The sequence below is a fragment of the Falco peregrinus genome, chromosome 3 (assembly GCF_023634155.1).
Source record: "Falco peregrinus isolate bFalPer1 chromosome 3, bFalPer1.pri, whole genome shotgun sequence".
NCBI classification, from domain to species: domain Eukaryota; kingdom Metazoa; phylum Chordata; class Aves; order Falconiformes; family Falconidae; genus Falco; species Falco peregrinus.
The window spans coordinates 103,930,775-103,949,228 of NC_073723.1; the positions used below are offsets into that span (position 1 = coordinate 103,930,775).

At 42.7% G+C, this 18,454-nt stretch overlaps 1 long non-coding RNA gene across 1 annotated transcript; it reads right to left on the bottom strand.

Annotated features, from left to right (window-relative positions):
- Window positions 1–679: 679 nt before the first annotated feature.
- Window positions 680–9,165, bottom strand: LOC129784231 (uncharacterized). The gene is made up of 2 exons (XR_008746696.1): window positions 8,892–9,165; window positions 680–5,773 (listed from the first exon to the last, which is right to left on the bottom strand). It is a non-coding gene; the product is annotated as an uncharacterized LOC129784231 (long non-coding RNA).
- Window positions 9,166–18,454: the final 9,289 nt, after the last annotated feature.

Below are 18,454 nucleotides of genomic sequence, written 5' to 3' on the forward strand. Positions count from 1 at the left end.
ACGTGCAGAGCCCTTTCATTGCTCACTGTGACGCTTCTCTCTCATGTAGGTCATTGGATGGGTTGTAGATGTACACACAAACACTCTTGACAGCTTACTCACTGCTGACATACCAGCTGGTGAACGTACGAGACAGGGTTTGTGCTGCTAGTTGTGCAGCCTGCCTCACAGCTTGGGAGCAAAGGGTTTGTCTTCCCACAGCACAAAGAACCGACAAGTTTCAGTGGTGCACAAGGAGAGAGCATTGCCTGTCCCCACGCGCAGCTCTGGCCTCGCGGTCTGCGTGCTCGCTGTGCCTAGCCGGAGGAGTTCATTGGGAATCGGAAGTGAACTTGCACAGCCCAAATAGGTTCTGCTGTCTGAGGACAGCATAATAGGAGCCGCTGTCTGAGGTTCTGCTTCATCTTACAACCTGTGGCAACTAGGATCTACCCTGTGAAGAAAATTACCATGACGGAGACGGTTACTTTATCCGCAGGTCTGTTAGCTTTTGCACGTGTGACAGGGAAAGAGGAAAGGCTCTCTTCTCTCCTCTTGGGATCAGGGAACCACGTTGCCAGCAGTTACCTGCTTGCTCTGTGAATCCACCCTCCCCTCCTCCCTCTCCCCCTGGCCTGGCTCCATTACCTGGCTATTGTGTCCAGATCCTGAATCAGTTCAGAGTGTGTCAAGTTCAGCACATATTTTTATACTACTTTTATTGCTTGTCTTGCATGCTGTGTGACCCTCTGTCATAGGACGGGTCACACAGGTCACAGGTGCTTTTCCACTTGTTGCTACCTGCAGTCACTTGCGAGCTTCAAGTACTGTCTCTGCCAGATGGTGACTTCCCAGCTTGTAGAGTGCAGGGCAGCAACCTCCACGCTCCTCAGTGCCACATTTGCTTCCATGTTGCACTGATCTCCCATCTCCTTTTTACTTGCAGTTTTTCAGCCAACACAGCCTTTTAAAAAAGTCTTCTTTCTCCTACAGTGCAGTTCACCTGGATAAGAATCTTGATAATATAACAGTTCAAAGTGAGGCAGATTTTTATTAATTCATTCTCTTTCATTTTCTCTCCAAGCAACCATCAGCATCATATATAAACAGACCCTGGTTATATTTTCTTTTGCAAAATAATATTTTTATGACAGATGTCCTTCATGACAGGTGTTGGACCAAGCGTTTGGATTTGATAGTGGGTTTCTTGCCATAATGAACTACTGAAGTTGGCAACAGCAGGCAAACATGTTCTTGGTTATTCATATGTAGAAATACTTAAAGAGCTAATCCTCAAGTAATACGCTAGCATCAACAAGTACTGAAACACTGTTAAAATTGCTCAAATCCTGATGCACTGTTAAAATTACTCAAATCCCAAAGGCATCATTTAAGTTCATGTAGACCACTGAAACTATAAGTTAAGAAAATTCTGTGCTTGGGAAAACCACTATTCATTTCCCCATTGCAGATCTTCTGGATTTAAGGATGGCCCACAGACAGTATCTCTGAAGGCAGGCAGGGAACAGGAGGCAGAGCATGGTGAAGGATTTTCTTTCAGTCCTATGGGGAACGTTCTGAGTTGGCATCCTGAGCGGCATTTGGCTGCCAGCCATAGAAAGAATAAAGTCAGTAACTTGCAGGTAACAGCTCACCAACTAAGATGGTTTCAGGTCACTTTCAAGTAGTGAACAGTGCCACCACAAATTAAGTATTTTTGCCAGGTGTCACCCTTCTTTCATTGCAGGCACAAGGTAAAGACTGCTACTGAAGAAATACCTGTGACTGTGTCACCCCCTGTCCTGATCCCTGGGTACATATCTAATTTTGTGTACCACATCAGATTCAAAAGCCAAAGTAAACTTGGGGCAGAAACAGCAACTGCAGAGCTGCTGGAATGCGTTCTGTATGTCCAGAATTGCCCCTTTTGTTGCCATACTTCTATTCCCTGTTTCCAGATTCTTAGGACTGCAGCTTCTGGTTTTGATTAAGGTGCGTTCCGAGGACTTCCGAATTTCATACAGACTCTTGATGTTAAAAAGGCTCTGGTAGACAATTGGATCTTGTTCTTGTTGGAAGTCAGTTACATATTTTGTCTGATAATTAATAAAATCTGTCTTTTTTGCCACACAGGATGGAGCAGTTAGATAAAAAATATGAAATACAAATGATAGCCTGAGAAGATTTAAGTCATCAGTTTCTCCCTGTGTCTGCAAACAGTTGAATGCCAGTCCAGAGAAAATGGGGAGATCTTACTTAAGACTGCATCTAGTTACATTGATCCTTAACTATGCTAGTTAGGCAAGTGAGCCTAAGTCAGGCCATGACACAGCAAAGTTTCCAAGATACGCCTTTCTGTTAAACAATATTTTATTAAGGAAGAAAATAACTTTCTGTCATTTCAGATTTTTCAAAATGACAATAATTGTTTGGCCTTTTTCTGCCAAAATAACACGAGGAAACAGTTTCACCATACAAATTTGGCAAGTTCAATAGAAAGCAACTCCTCACCATAGTACATTTGTGACATTTTAACTGGATGTATTAAACACTGGTCTTCAGCTTTCAGTGCGAGAGAATCCTTCAAACCACTTCTTACCTAACTTTAATCCATCTTTGTTTTCACAGTGCTTACTGAGAATGGAAATAATGTAGTCAGTGGAAAGATGTTCAGAAGAATAGGCAAGGAAAACATTTTGCCTAGCCTCCTGTCATAAATTAATGAATTTCCACCATTCCAATTATAGAAAGATGCAAGAAATTCCATCGTTTTTTTAAACGCAAGATAGAACCCAAAAAAAGACAACACAAAATCTGAATTATCTGACTTTAGGAGATCTGTTTAAATAATCAAAATGATTGAATCGTGTTTTTAAAATCCTTGCTTATTAGATTGAGTAGAGCAGGTTATTGTACAGGGAATAGCTGCAATTTAAACACAGGTTAATTTCCTGCTTCTGTGCTAGAATATGACATTTATACACATGCAGCACCCACAGGGAGAGAGGATGAAATAATTAATCTTTGCTTAGTGCTAGCTGTATTTCTTGCAAGAATTATTGTAATTTTTTGAATGTTTGTTATGCTTTCTTTCTGGAAGATGGAAAGCAAAATATTTGGCAAGTGAACGAAAGGTTCAAACAGAACCCATATACTAAGAACTACATAGGGAATTAAAATATAACCAGTTTTGAAAAGGGACATGTGGTGAGATAGAAAATTATACAGAACAAATTGTTCTATAGATTAGCCTTTGATTATAAGCTTACTTAAGGAAAAGGGTACTAAGAAATACAAATTTTTTAGCTTTTAAAGTAAAAACATGTAGAAGTGCGGTAGGAAATATTATTCATAGTGACCACTAAAAGCTTTATTAGTCTTTTGGTGTAAGGGATACTGTATCGGGATATTGAAGAATTCTAATGAATCCTTTCAGCAAGACAATATGGACAGTTAGCGCTAGAACAAGAATAAATAAAAGTGTTGCAAAACTTCATTTGCAATGTTTACACTTTTTTCTCCATGATAGCTAAATTTTATATGCTTTTTTAAGAACTGCTGAGTGTGTAATGATATTTACAAATTACATTCACTAAGGAACTCAGTAAGAGAAAAAATAACATTTACCCAAACAACAGAATAAACTATTTTTTTAAAAAAAAACACCCAAAACAACAAACACCTGCCCCCCCCCCCCACCCACAGTCCTTGACTTGCCCAAGCAGTTTTAGTGAGACTAGGACAGACAGGACCAAAATGCTTATTAGTGTGCAATTTCCATAGGCACACAAATGAGAATGTTTAGCAAAGATCTGTGATCTTGTTTAATCGGAGACAAGCAAAAGAAAACACTTTTTTGAAGTCACTGCATTGTAAAATGCTCAGAATTACTGATTTTATAACCTTCATAAACATTGCCTGATTTTCCTCATCAGTGTTTCCAAAACTAAGTACAGTGAGATCTTAGTTATTCAACTAGTTCATCATCTCCATAAGGCCAGTCAAAGACTTTATATACGAAGCCCTTTTCAATTTTAATTCACTGTCTGTGAAACACACCAGATCCGTACCTCAGAGTTACGAACCGGGCAGCCCAGCAATACACTGCATCAGCGTGCAGCTGCTTGATCCCTCCAGCTTGCACCCTCCTTATTGCACAGCTAATAGGTTTGTGGATACGTTATAGTGTGGTAAGTTCTTACTCTGCAGTTAAGCAGATCTCAGTGATGACATTTTGCGCTGTTGTCGTTAAATCCCTCAAACTTAGTGTTTCATTCCAGCTTGTAGAGTCCATCAGCTGCTAAGCTTGTTTCCTAAACATAAGATATCCACCTTCGTTTGGAGTTGGGTACAAATGTATTCAAAGAGAGCAGTGTTGACCATAAGTCTCGTTAAAGAGAGGTCTAATTTATGCTGAAACCAGGGAAGAAGTATATAGTCCAAGTCATGTTGCTAAACACAGAAGTGACTAAGAAGGCTGGTTAGCTTAGGGAGGGGTTGCCAGAAGCAGAGAGGCTGACATCAATGAGGTCTGGAAATGACTTCAGACCGTACGTCATTATCTATTTGAAGGCCTTATGTTGCTATAGCAACCCTGAAATTGCATGAGTATCTAGATATTTAGGACTACAGTGAAGGACAGATGCATTAAGGTAGCTTTCCTCTAATTAAGAGAGGATATTTTTTGCTTTACCTACTTGAACACTACTCATACCAAGTTGATGGTGCAAGTAATAATTTAAATCATTCTGCTTTTGAAGAAAGGTCAGTTTCCTCATACACTGAAACCAGTTTTGAGATTGGACTTAGTTTAGACTTGAGTGGGGAAGGAGCAGCGTATGTAACTCACTAAAGTTAACATCTCTCCAGCAACGCACAGATCATAAGGTTTTCCTATTGTAGACCTCTGTGTACCCATTAGCAGGTAGGCATCCTGTGGGTTTGACAAACTTGACTTCTTCCATGGAATCAGGGCTCATTAGACACAAGAAATTTCTTAGAGCAGGAAGTGGGTATTGTGGTGATAAGCTGCTAAGACCCCAGAGTATTAGATTTGGGGATCTAGATTCAGCTTGGATTAAAAATCAGTCATTATTTTTTAAAAAAGTAATAAAACTCTGTCATTAAAATAACATTTTGTTAAGTGTAAACCCAGAATAAAAAAAAAAAAAAGGAAGAAGGAAATAACATTGTCAGTAATAATTCATTCCTGACACTGATTTATTAACCCTGCAAACTGGGAATGAGAGAAGATAAGAGTTTCTTCTATAACATCCTGTAGGAATTGCCTTTTTCACTGCAGCTTTTCTAGACTTGCTACGTATTCCCCATCCACTCTTGCTCTTCAGTGCTTGTGACTGTAAGTTGCCTGCAGTGATCAGGTCAGTTCTATCACAGTTCAGGTTCTGCCTGGTTGGTTCAAAATCCTGTTTCTGTAGTCTCTTTTAGCAGTGTTTTCTGTAAGTTTTCAATTGTTCATTTGCAAACAATAGCTAGAGTTCGCTCTAAAGGTGCTGTACTTTGAGCAGTCCAAGAAAACTGGAGATTTTCTGCAGTGTGTTCTGAAAAGGTGTTTTTTTCCTTTAAATTGGGTAACAGAGTTTGTACCTACTAAGAAATAAAAAATTAAAGAGCAAAAAATCTATGTGAATAAGGTGAGAAATTATTCAGTGAAAACAGAGATGGTGGAAATTAGCTGTAGAACTTTGGGGTTTTACCATTTCTTGAGCAGTCCTTGGTTATTTCTCCATTTCCAAGCGACATTGTTAACAGGGAAGACTTTTTGTCACTAGACCTATAATAAAATAATAATTTATGCTGTTTTCATTTCTGACTTAGTATGGGAATCCTCCCGAACAACATTTGCTGGTTGCAAATAATAAGAACTTATTTCATTCTGTTTCTCTACAGAGATAATTTTCCATCAGCCATATCCCTTAAATGTAATGTCAAAGGTTGACTTTTATCTAAGAAGTCTCATTAGACTGGATACTACATTGCTTGATGAAACTATCTCTCTTAGGAATTTAATAATGTAGCAAGAATGCTGGTACTAAAATACACCTAGTCAAAAATATAAGGCTTGAAGAACACAGTAAGATGAGAAGTAGTTAGAGGCTATGGAGATGGCAGAGGCCATCTCAAATTCTTTTAGGAGAGGCTAGGGATGTAGAAAACTTTCATATATCGAAAAAATATTTCATCCACACCATAAGGATGTGTTTTTAAATCTTTGCTTTAGTAAGCAAACTTTTGAAGCAAGTTCTTGGATTTTTTTTGGGGGGGGTTGTTTGTGGTTTTTTTTAGACAGTAGCAACTGTAACATCCTCACGCAAGAGACCTAATGTTCTTATTACTGAGTCTGTAATATTTTGTTGGTAGAAAATTACAGTTCTTTTTCTTGCTTTGTGTTCTGTTTTCAGGCATTTTCCCAGGTTGAGTCTTCATTTTCTAAGTGGGGTTGTTGACCACCAATTATTGAGATCCTAATAACTGTATACAAAACCAGACTAAGCAAATATTTAGTTCCTGTGTCTTTGGATGTGGAAGTACTCTTGTCTCTGTATGTATCTGGTACAAAAGACTAATAGTTACATTCTAATGTGCATTCTTGTGGATGTCTGGTGATACATCATTATCACCCAATGTGAGCCCTATCTTTCTAAAAAAAATTTGAACCATTTTGTCCTTCCTCTTGATGTAACTTCAGTTCTGACTTGAAACGTCTCAAATATATACTACATTTGCATCAGTACTGCTTTCAAGGGCTTAACTACTCTGCTTCCAAACAGTATGAAATATTAATTATGATGGCCTGGAAGAGTGCCAGTTGCTAAGATAAAGTGAGAAAAAATGAGAAGTTGCAATCAGGGATGACCTTCTGTTGATAGGCAGTTTAAGATTTTTCATAATTTTTTTTTTTAACCAGACTTAAGATTGTGACTTTCAAAATATAAAATAATAAACCATTCCTGTCATGTCCTTCATATCTGCTTTATCCTTGCCATTGACACCCCCAGCTGGCAAGTTCCTCAGATAACAGTCTCCCCAACTGTTCATGAAAGTAGGTGGGTCTTACTTTAATTTTACTTTAATTAGTAAAAATTAAATTAATTAATTACCGGCAGGTCAAGGGAAGTGATTCTCCCCCTCTACTTCGCTCTGGTGAGACCCCACCTGCAGTACTGCATGCAGCTCTGGGGCCCCCCACATGGGAAGGACACAGACCTGTTGGAGGGGCTCCAGAGGAGGCCATGGAGATGCTCAGAGGGCTGGAGCAGCTCTGCTGTGCAGACAGGCTGAGGGAGCTGGGGTTGTTCAGCCTGGGGAAGGCTCTGGGGAGACCTTATAGCAGCCTGCCAGTGCCTAAAGGGGCTGACCAGAAAGCTGGAGAGGGACTTCTTACAAGGGCCTGAAGCAGTAGGACAAGGGGGGATGGCTTTCAGCTGGAAGAGGGGAGATATAGATTAGATATTGGGAAGAAATCCTTCACCATGAGGGTGGTGAGGCACGGGCGCAGGCTGCCTGGAGCAGCTGTGGGTGCCCCATCCCCGGCAGGGCTCAAGGCCAGGTTGGACGGGGCTGGGAGCAACCTGGTCTGATGGAAGGTGTCCCCATGGCAGGGGTTGGAACAAGATGATCTTTAAGGTTCCTTCCAATCCAAACCATTCTATGATTCTAGGATTTGATGATATAAGCTTAAGTCAAGGAGAAAAAAGCCTTTTGGATGATGAGAGGTCCTCGTAGATGACTGATGGTATCCATTTCCTGTTAATTAATAATTTTTTTGCTAGTATTTAATCTCATGGAAATACTGTCTAAAAACTTTTCAGAATTTCCTAGTACATAATGATAACAGTTGACTCACACCTCTAATTTTGTCTACTAATAAAGCTTCACATTTCTTTTGAAGTCATGAGTCATTCCTGTATTCATTTTTAAAATTCAGCACTGCAACAGCACAGCACAGCACAGTCACAGACCTAGCAAGCGTCCTACAGGTTTCCTGGCGCTCGGTTATTTGCTTGCCTGCATCTGGTAAATGTTTCTAATGTATTTGACAGGGAAAAGGCTTTTTCATCTATCTTTTAAATTAGGAGCCAAGAGATCTGGGATTCTAGTCTTACCCTTCATGGCTTGTTTCTGCAGCTATTTGTGAGCAGTTGGCATATCCCATTTGACGATCGACAGAATGGTGAGGTTGTGTTGTGCCGCGTTGAGCTGGGCTGTGAGCAGAACCCTGAGCACTGACGTTTTGGGTGCTGGCTATCCAACTAACGAAGCCAAATCAATACACTCAGCAGTCCTTGCTGTAACCGGATCTTTTTGCTATTAGGATAGGTGCCAGAACCTAAACACCACGCGTTCTCTGACTTCACAAATAGCTCTACATTCCTCCAGCAAAATTAACTGTGTGCTGCTTCCTGGGAGGCAGCATATGAATCACCAGCCTATTTCGGCCCAGTTACCTCCATTCACTTCTGAGTAGGTAACGTTCAAATTTAAGTAACTGTTCAAGAAGGAAGATGTAAAAAAATTAAAATAAATCCCATGCTAATACATCATACAGTTTCTCTCCACACTTGTGAGGAACCTGTATCTGCTGATTTGGACCTCAGTATATGACTGGTGTCTTAGCTTATTAAGCTGAAAGAGTTTCAAAAATGGCATGTCCTGAAGCAGAAAATACCTTTGCCACATGAATGTTAATGGGCAAATGTATCTCACCTTGGTGGTGATTGCTGCTGTGAATTGCCAGCCTTTAGCATCTCCATCCGATAACGCAGACCTATTGATTTGCTGCTCTTCACTGAATGTCCTTTAGTTATCTTTTTGTAAGATGACACCTGCGCCTGAAAAGAACACCCCTGATGGATTTGTAACGCTAACTAGACATCCCTTTTGGTACTCACAACAAAGCAGCTGTCCTCTGGTGACTGTCCTGCTTCTGTGGCATGTTAAATCCCACTGGCAAGAGGAGGTGATAGTATTGGAAGCTGAGAGTTCATTTCTGATCTCCGAAACAAGGCTAGGTTTTACAGATCTATGAATCAGTGAACACTGCTTACCGTAGTCATCCGTTCCTATGACAATTCATGAAGAACTGCACCAAAAAGCTAGGGTGTATAAAATCTGTTAACTTATTTTTATAGTTCTGATGGTGAATGTTAACTGCTGTTAAACTAAGTGGAGACCATCACAAGGCATCGAACAGGAAATGCAAAAGGAAGTTGACACATAGAAGTAAATACTTCTGTTAAAGTCTGAGAGGACGTTTACATTTCTTGCCACTGCTGTCTCCACAAGTATTTCCTATTCCTGAAATCAAGGGGTCACTAGTCAAAACTGAAACTAGAGAGATGCTATCCAGTTAGACTTGGCCTCTGCCTTGCATGTGGTTAAATCAACGTTCTAGATAACCACATATCCTAGAACATCTGCAGCAGTAGTACTGAAAACGCTTTCACCACACTGCCCAGCTGAACGGCCTATTGTCAGTGGTGTTTAAAGGTGACATTGCCAAAATATCGGGAGAAATGTGTCACTTCCTGGCTTAAAGACATCATAAAATTAAAGAAAAAATGAACATTTTAAATGAACGTCAGGAAGATGTCCATCATGGCACTGGATTATTCTGTCAACTGGAAAAGGTGGTAGTAAGAATATATATATATTTGAACTAACAAAGAGTATAAGATGGGAAACTAAAAGCCTTCATTAGCAAGGAGATCTTTGCAGTTTGACTAACTAGTAATGGGATTAGTTTCATCAAATATAATTAATGTATTACAGGACAGAAAATGAAGAGCTCAATAAATGTTTGATATTCACTAGGGCAAAAGATTATAGAGTATGTCTATCATTCCGTTGCATTTTAGCTTTATGGAGAAGGTTACTCCCTTTGTAGCTACAGCTGAAGTCATTGGAAGTCCAGTCTATCATGCTCTTATTTTTCAGTTGAACAGATTTTCTTGAGAAGCTGAATGCTTTATCTTTTTTCCGGGAGTTTTTCTTAGAACTTTACTAAAGGTCAAGAAGCTGTGTAAGTATTACATTTTAAAAACTAGGTGTGACATTTTTTTAACAATACAGTTTTATTCTGTAGTTGAATCAGCTCTCAAAAATGGATCAGCCTACAAACTTGTATGAATTAGTTTGTTCTTGTAGCCTGGCTGAGAAGAAATGCTTCTTAGCATTTGTAGGATTATCCTGGAGGTGAGATAAAAGGAGTTATGTTTAGGTGCACAAAAACGTTATGAATTACATATACACAAAATACCTGTGATAGAAAAAATGTTCAATGCTGTAAAGCAAAGCACTCAAAAATGCCAGAACTGGGGTTACTGATGCCCCATCTGCACATGGATTTACATGTTTGAGTATGTTTTTAAAATCTGTGATCTTATTTACAATACCCCTGCCTTAGTCAGTGCACAAAATGAGCAGAGCCCACTTCGGGAGCTTGTTTCATTCTCACAGCTTAGTGGCCTGTAGATCAGAGCGCAGTACCTCACCAACATAAGCAAGCACTACTCTTCTCTGCACCCGTGGCTGTGAGCCTGCCCTCCCTTCCGCTGACACTTGCCCATATCTTATCCCACAGGAGCCAAATCAAAGAGCTAAATCCGCAAGGAACAACAAACTTTTACTTTGCAGGGTTTGTGTTTGGTCTGTTGTGCACTCTGTGGGGCTTCACGGTAATGAGGGTGGGCACAAGGGAGAACGCTTACGTCAATTTTCACTCTCATGGAATTGCATGTTGAGCTGCTGCACGTTATTTGTAACCTGCTCTAAAATGGATGAGTTTCTATGGAGCTTTTCTTCCATGAGTGAATCAGGGACAGAATCCAGTCCCTTTGGGCACTGTTGTGTTGCCATGAACGTGAGATTGTCCTTTCTCTTTGGCCACACCATGCCTTAGCCATTGCAGCGTCTGTAACATATGAAGCTGGGGGTTTCCAGGCAGCCTTACCCTTGATGTATTGTCCTACTTTGTTCTCTGGACTTTGCTTTCCTGTGAGCAAGATGAGGAAGAAGTGCTGTGGAAAGGAAACCACTGTAAACAACTTGAGCCTGAAATGCAATGTGTGTTTGAACATTGCTACCAAAACCTGTAACGGCATAGCTGGGTCTCAGCAGGTTCCTGTCCTGTTCTGTGCTGCTCTTTGTCCTGCGCTTACTTCTCTGTATGCTTCTGGTTGGCTTGGGTGGGGGAGTCACAGCAGTTACTGGACCCTACTGGTAACAATGAAAGTTATTCAGTTCTCCCAGAAGTAGTGGAATAGGGAACTTGTTACCACATCCACCCTCTGCATTTTACTTTGGGCTAAAACAAGTTTAGGCTTCTCTTGAACATGTGAACTAGGACTAACTTTCAAGCAGGCTGTAATTTTGGATGGCAATAGTTGCTGCTCTGCATCTTATCTTGACCTGCCTTTGATTAAAATAGGTTCCAGTAGTTCAGAAGTAACTTACTATTACAGATCTAGGCAGCTCAAGTCTCATCACTGTTGTTTTTTACTGTTGGGTGCTTAGGCTGTCTGGATAATGTACAGATAGACACTTCAAAACTAACAGAAAGTCTTGTCAGCAAGGCACCAAGGGTTGCCTACACTTCTTCACTCTCTCCATGTAGTCAAGTTTCTATGTGGAATCAGAGCTTTTCTGCAAAGGTATAACTGGGAGCTGTTACCACTTGGCCCATTATCCTGGTGAGAAATACTGGTTTAATGCCCAAGGGATTTGTGCTCACAGACCTTACTTGCAATATTACAGATATCTGGAGTGCTACTCTGAGTCCTTCCTATTGGAGCTATTTCAGTGTCTGTGGATTCTTACTCTTGGGCTACAGAAAGACATTCTTGCTCTTTAATTGCCCGAAATGTCAATGGAAGCATAGCTGCCTGTGGGTATTTGCTAGCAGCTAAGGGGAAGTTAGAGGACCATGAATTTTGGACAGGGGTACCTAGATCCTTTTTCACTGTGTTTGACATCTATTAGATCTAACTAGGCTGCTCTTCACAAACATCTGCTCTGAGTTCACTCTCCCTTTTATAGCTCCAGCCTGTAGACTATCTTGTTTACAGCATTCAGAGTTGCTTTTATAGATCCTATAGAGAGCTGATAATTTGTTATTTTCTTCTAACTTCTCATTCACAGATTTCACCACAACTTCAGTGCTTTATTATTCTTCTTTCCCAATCATTTTGACTTGTCTTACCCTTCTCCCTTCCCGCCTTATGTCCTACCGAGTGTACAGTAAAAGAGGATAGAGCTGTAAGTGACTATTTTGATCACTCCTCTAGGCTATTCATCAGTATTCCTGACTTTCTGCTGGTGATGAGCAATTGGCTTTTTGTAAGAAAGATACTGTGATTCTGTCATGGTTTAACCCCAGCTGGCAACTAAGTCCTATGCAGCTGCTCGTTCATTCCCCCGTGGTGGGATGAGGGAAAGAATCAGAAAGGTAAAAGCAGGAAAACTCATGGGTTGAGATAAAGACGGTGTAATAGGTAGAGCAAAAGCCGCACACACAAGCGAAGCAGCAGGAGACACCCATTCCCCGTTCCCCATTTCCCACTCCCCATTCTGCATTCCCCACTCCCCACTCCCAGTCCCACTCCCCCGGCTGGGCAGGAGGGGCTCAGCCATGCCAGGACAGCCGGGCTCCAGCCTGACGGGGGCCTGGGGAGGCAAACGCCATCACTCCGTATGTCCCCCCTTCCTCCTCCTTCCCCAGCTGTACATGCTGAGCATGAGGGCGCATGGCCTGGGACACCCCTCGGTCAGGGGGGGCAGCTGTCCCGGCCGTGCCCCCTCCCAGCGCCCGGTGCCCCCCAGCTGCTCGCGGTGGGGCGGGTGGGGAGCAGAGGAGCCCTTGGCTCAGTGTAAGCACCACCCAGCAGTAACGAGAACATCCCTGTGTTATCAGCGCTGCTTCCAGCTCTAATCCAGAACACAGCTACTATGAAGAAAATTAACTCTACCCCAGCAAAAAACAGCACAGATTCAAGTGACAGACAGAGCAAGCAGCTTATTACCTGTAGTTATGTGGCACTCAATTAAGAACAGGACGTCACTAGTGTGTGCTGGCTTGCAGTGTCCTCTGGAATACCATCAGTAGCTAGGTTGGGGGGGTTGACTCTACTTTTTTCCAGGAAAAATATGTGGTCGTTAGAAGGTGACTGAGCTAGATGTAACTAACTTGGCTTGCTTCTCCCCCCGGCATCCTTCTCTTTATGAAAACAGACCTTTCTTCAGGAGATACATTTTGAGAGGCCTAGGCCAGAAATCTGTTCTGACTTTGGTGACAATGACGTCCGTCCATCTGCTAGGTACTTCCCTCCCTAACAGAAAAGTATGATGGCACAGGCACAGACAGCAGCTTCTTGCCTGCTTAAGATGGAGGCACAGGCACGTGAGCACACGGCTGCACCTTCAGTTCCTCTGCCTGCAATTTGAGAAGATCCAACCGACGCTAGCTTAGCTGTGTTTTGAGCAGGGAGGTGGATTAGATGACCTTCTAAGATCACTTCCAATCTAAATTATTCTACCATTCTAAGATGTATCAAACTACAGGAAAGCAGGGAGACAGATAGGGAACATACATTCAATCTGTGAATCTCAATGAACTCTGGCTACTAATAAATCTTTTTTTTACTTTTGAGTAACAGTCTGTATGTCCATTTCTAATTCATGTGGATTAATGCATGGCATCAGCTTTGGCTGGATCGGAACCCTTTGCACAAACAGCAGTCTTATATGTGCTCTTTTAAATTTCTGTAAGCTTTAACTGGATGACAATGGGAATCAAGATGGGCATTCTGCAGCCTCAGGGATGAAAACGCTTGTAAAGAAGCACACCAGGCCTTAAGCTTTGTCAGTGGTGTATGTTTTGATTACTCAGATAAGCTCTGCCATAGCAAATTTTAGTGTAATCTTACAGTCTGTGAGCCAGTTAGCTTCTGTACAGTGGTTTTGGCTTCGGATAACCTGACAAGGGAGGCAAAGAGTCTCAGGATTTGTTTGAAAGACCATGACTTGTAAGCGTGTGATGTCACGACTGCTGTGTCTTCCTGACACGGGCTGCTTCTGAATCCTGGGTGTTTGAGATCAAGAACAAAAAATGGCTACACTGTTTGCGGTTTACAAATGGCTTTGCTGTAATGACAGACAAACTTTGCAAAGTTTCTGGTGTGAGAAAAAGCTGCTGGGAGCAAGCCATGTTCTTACTCTGTAGGCAGACTGATGGCAATGACACACATGAATGCAAATGTGCTGTAGGGAAGACTTCTGAAGCAACCAGTTCACAGAGGTACCCTAGGACTTTCCAAGCCCTAAGGACTGGTGGAGGTTCAGAGCCCACCGGGGTATACCTTCTGGGAAGGAAACAGGGACTTGAAAAATAATGGGATCACCATTTGATGCGAGTTTTGATGAAGCTGATGAACAATTCCCACTTCAGCTGAAAAAAGGAAATCTAATATGACATTTGGGCTTGGTTTTGGTCAACATCACAATAAGAATGTGATCATGAGTTCAAGCACACCACTCATCCTACACTAACATGGCATAGGATCAAAGGATGCAGGCTCACATTTCAAGGTATCAGGAGGCCTTCTGACAGGCTGGCTGAAAGTCAAGGGGGGGGATGACTGTGGGAACTCAATGTTGGTATCTCAGGCAAATCTCAGCATGCCTCTAGACTCTGAAGAGTCATTGAGAAGCTGCTGCTGCCTCTAGAGTTGGAAGCTGTTCAGCACCGCTAACAGGTAGCCTGCACACACAAACACGAAGCCTGATCCACCAGGTGCTGGAGTCAAGGACATGGGCAAATGTCTTGCGATGCCCAGTTTGCATCATGGTACCAGTTACCAGTTGTACAGGATGTCTGGCTGTACCAAGGCCTTTTCTTTCTCACAGATCTGAAACTTCCCAGCTGTGTGAACAGCCATGCCATGCCCTAGCCAAGACGCTCGTCGCTGTTGAGTGAGGTGAGGATAATGGGATGGCACAATATATCCATATACAGCATGAGAGCATTTGTGTAGGGCGATGATGCCTTTAGGAGGGTTCCCTGAATGTAAGCAGCCTGGGCACGAGGATTACATGACTAGATGTTTGCAGGAGCTTTGTATATTAAGCTTGGAAAAGCCATAAGGATGTATTGGGGTGTGTCCCGTGATTATCAGACACGCGTGTCCTGCAGGCCCTCTGCAGTGCAGGGTGAGGACCCCAGTGAGCCCTGGGGCTGGGCACAGTGGTTCAGCACCTGTGAGTACAATCAAACCTTTCTGTTCCAGAACAGAGTGGCTCCTTCCAGCTATCCACAGCAGCAGTCGTTGGCACATGCTGTCCCCCCCCAAAAACACCCCGAGGCAGTGGCTGGAAGGGGTACTGGGGGCACTGACCAGAACCGTGCCAGGGAATAGTTCAGCCATCAAACAGCCAAGCTACTTGTGCTGACCCCTGTACACAGGCCCTGGTACTCTTCGCGTACAGCTGTAGCCTCAGAGGTACAGCTATCCTCACTTGAGACTTCGGGGCCTGCAAAGTGAAAATACGTGACTGCAGCAAAGATAAACACCAACAAACTGTTTTTCAGAGGTTTACACCAACCCATCCTCTAACTAAGTGGGGAGAGAATGTTTTTCCAGTAGGAAGCCATTACTGTTGCTGGGATCTTTGTGAATGTGTCTGGCACTGAGGAAGGCCGAAGAAATCCGCCGTGCGGCAGTACCAGTACTGAGCAGTGGATGAACAGCTGCCGGGCAGCCTCGGCTGCTGCTCCTGGGAGCGTACTTGAAGTGCAGCACACAAAACACATCTTTCTTCAGAGGCATTGTCATCGTCACCCTGGCTTGAGTTTGGATTGGCAGGCGACCTTAGGCACTTCTCGTAAGGTCAGACGGGGCTGTCACCCCCTTTGCTGCTGAAGCATCACTAGTACCCCTGAGAGCTGGGGAAAGCAGGGTGTAACATTAGCCCTGACCAACACCAGGGCATGATGCTGGACTGGCCTCAGCAGGAACTCCCGCAGCCCACGCTGTCCGCAGTCCCGTGAGCTACACTGGGAAGAGCTGCAGTACGGCACATCGCGGCACATGCGGCGAGGCTGGCTGCTTTGCAAGGGAAGGAGGAGTTGTGGCTTCTTGTCAGTTCCAGAGGGACCTCTCTGGACTCCCCACCATCACATCCCATGCTCCTAGCAGAGCACACACAAATGCAAGTTGACCTTCAGCACTTACCTGGGTGCTGTTCTGAGCGCAGAAGATCCCGGTGAAAGGTGGAACCTTTACTGCAGCATGTTGCACCAGAGCGGCTGGTGGCTGCAGGCAGCCAGCTTTTCTGTGGAGGAGCTGCACAAGCTTTAAATAAAAGATAAATGGTTGGGTGTTGTAGTCAGAGTCCAACCCAGTCGGCCTCACATGGGGCACCAAATGTTGCAGCACAATCAAACTAGTAGACTGCAACAAGGCTTTACCATTGGTCAGATTCTACTGTCCATGCTGTTTGTCCTTCCTCCAGAAGCCACGCCACGCCACGCCACGCCACGCCACGCCACGCCACGCCACGCCACGCCACTCCCCTTCCACACTCCTCAGGGCTATTCAACTACTTAGTAGGAACAAGCTACAGCTGCACATCATCCATGTCCATCAACCCACTGCCTTGGGGGCAAGGCCACAGCTGCATGTTATCAGTGCTCATCAACCCACTGCCTTCACTCCTCTACAGTTGGGGAAGGACAAGTGAGGGAGGAGGTCAGTCACAAGGTAGAGGAAAGGATGAACACAAAAAGCCCCATTCCATGTCCCTCTCCTGCCCATGCAGGATGACGTGTCCTGCCTCCTCACTTCCTCTCTCCTAGGCAAAGCCTAACACTGCCAGAGCCGAGCTACCCACTCTGGGTGCACCTCTAGGTTGGGTTGTGTGTACGTGGCTGTTGCTTAGGAGTAGAACAGGTTCTTTTGGGCTATGGGTACAGTGGAAGAGAATCTGGTAAATAAAAAGTTTAGATCAACTGGTGCAGTGGAAGTCAAAAGATGACTTTAAAAATCACTGCATGATACCACAAGGTATTTTGGATGTGGTCAGTCAATTCAGACAGATGTTGTATTATTGTGTTGAACTGCTTTGAAAATACTGAAGAGATAACAATTTGTAAGTACACTTACACCCTTTTGGCAGGAGTTATATTCTGGCTGCATAAAGCTGTGATGCTAACAGGTGTTTGGCTTTTTTCATTGTTGGGGGGGATCTGCTGCAGTATTAGCACTTTTGAAAAAGAATGGTCCTTGAGGAGGTAAAACATCTAATAAAAAATTGTTTTCATCTGTTACTGAGGAGTCTTAATTCCTTTTGATTACTAAAGAGCAAGTAAATTAGAACAAAATGTCTTGACTTAAAGCATGTCTTTTGAAAATGACACAGTTAATGTCTCCTATTGCTTTTTTTGGACTGAAGATAGTTGTCAAATTTAATATAAACCAGTAAAACACTGCAGTAAAAACTGATGTTTCTGCTGAAAACTGTTGTCCAATTCTAACAAAGTCCAAACTGAAGTGGTATATTCAAAGTCAATTTTTAATTCATGTGCCAATTTACCTTCATAACAAAATATCCTTTTCACTTAGAAAGAATATGTAGTGAGCATTCAGCTACATATTCCTGCATTTTGTGGCATCCCCAAAGTATCCATGATAAATAAATGAATCTCTCCAGTAACAAGGCAATATTCCTTTTTTGAAACGGTTATTAACTTTTCCTAGATCTGACTGTTTTTTCTGGTTGTTTTCCCCCCTTTTCTTTCTTTTTGTAAACTTTTTTCTTTGAGGTTAAGCACCAGCTTAGTTAAAATTAATTTTTAATTGTCTTTAATGGAAAACTGATTCTTTTGCGTGTCCAAACCCACTGTGGATTCTTCTTGATTTGAAAGAAGCTATTGTTGCGACGTCTTGCACCTACAATTTATATAAAGACAAATCTATCAGCTTTATTTCTAGAAATATTCATTGCAGTTGCTGAAATGATTCTGCTGCATTTTATTCATCAACGCGCCCTGGAGTTCTGATGGTTTATAAGATTGTCATCTCCTCTGTATTTACAGCGTATTAACTTCTTCCTTTCAGAGTGCATCAAAGCTTCAAAGTAACTGGATGTTTTCACACCAAGCCTCCCTCTGCAAGGCAGAAGAACCCTACCTGGTGGATACACTGCTGTCATTCATGCAGGCTGCTGCGCTGGCTTCTGGTGCGGTTACTCTTTTCAGCCGTGCTCTGGTGCTCATTTTGGTGATTCATTTGCTTTCTGCACAGGCCCCTTACCTAAATTAGCAAATGTTCTTCCTCAAGCGCACCTGACCTTTGTGCTGGAATTGTGCTGAAAAAAATTATTCTGCTTTGATAGGGAAAGCTAATTTATTTTTAAGTACTGGGCTGCCTTTTTCCCTGTCATACTCTTGATGAATATCACT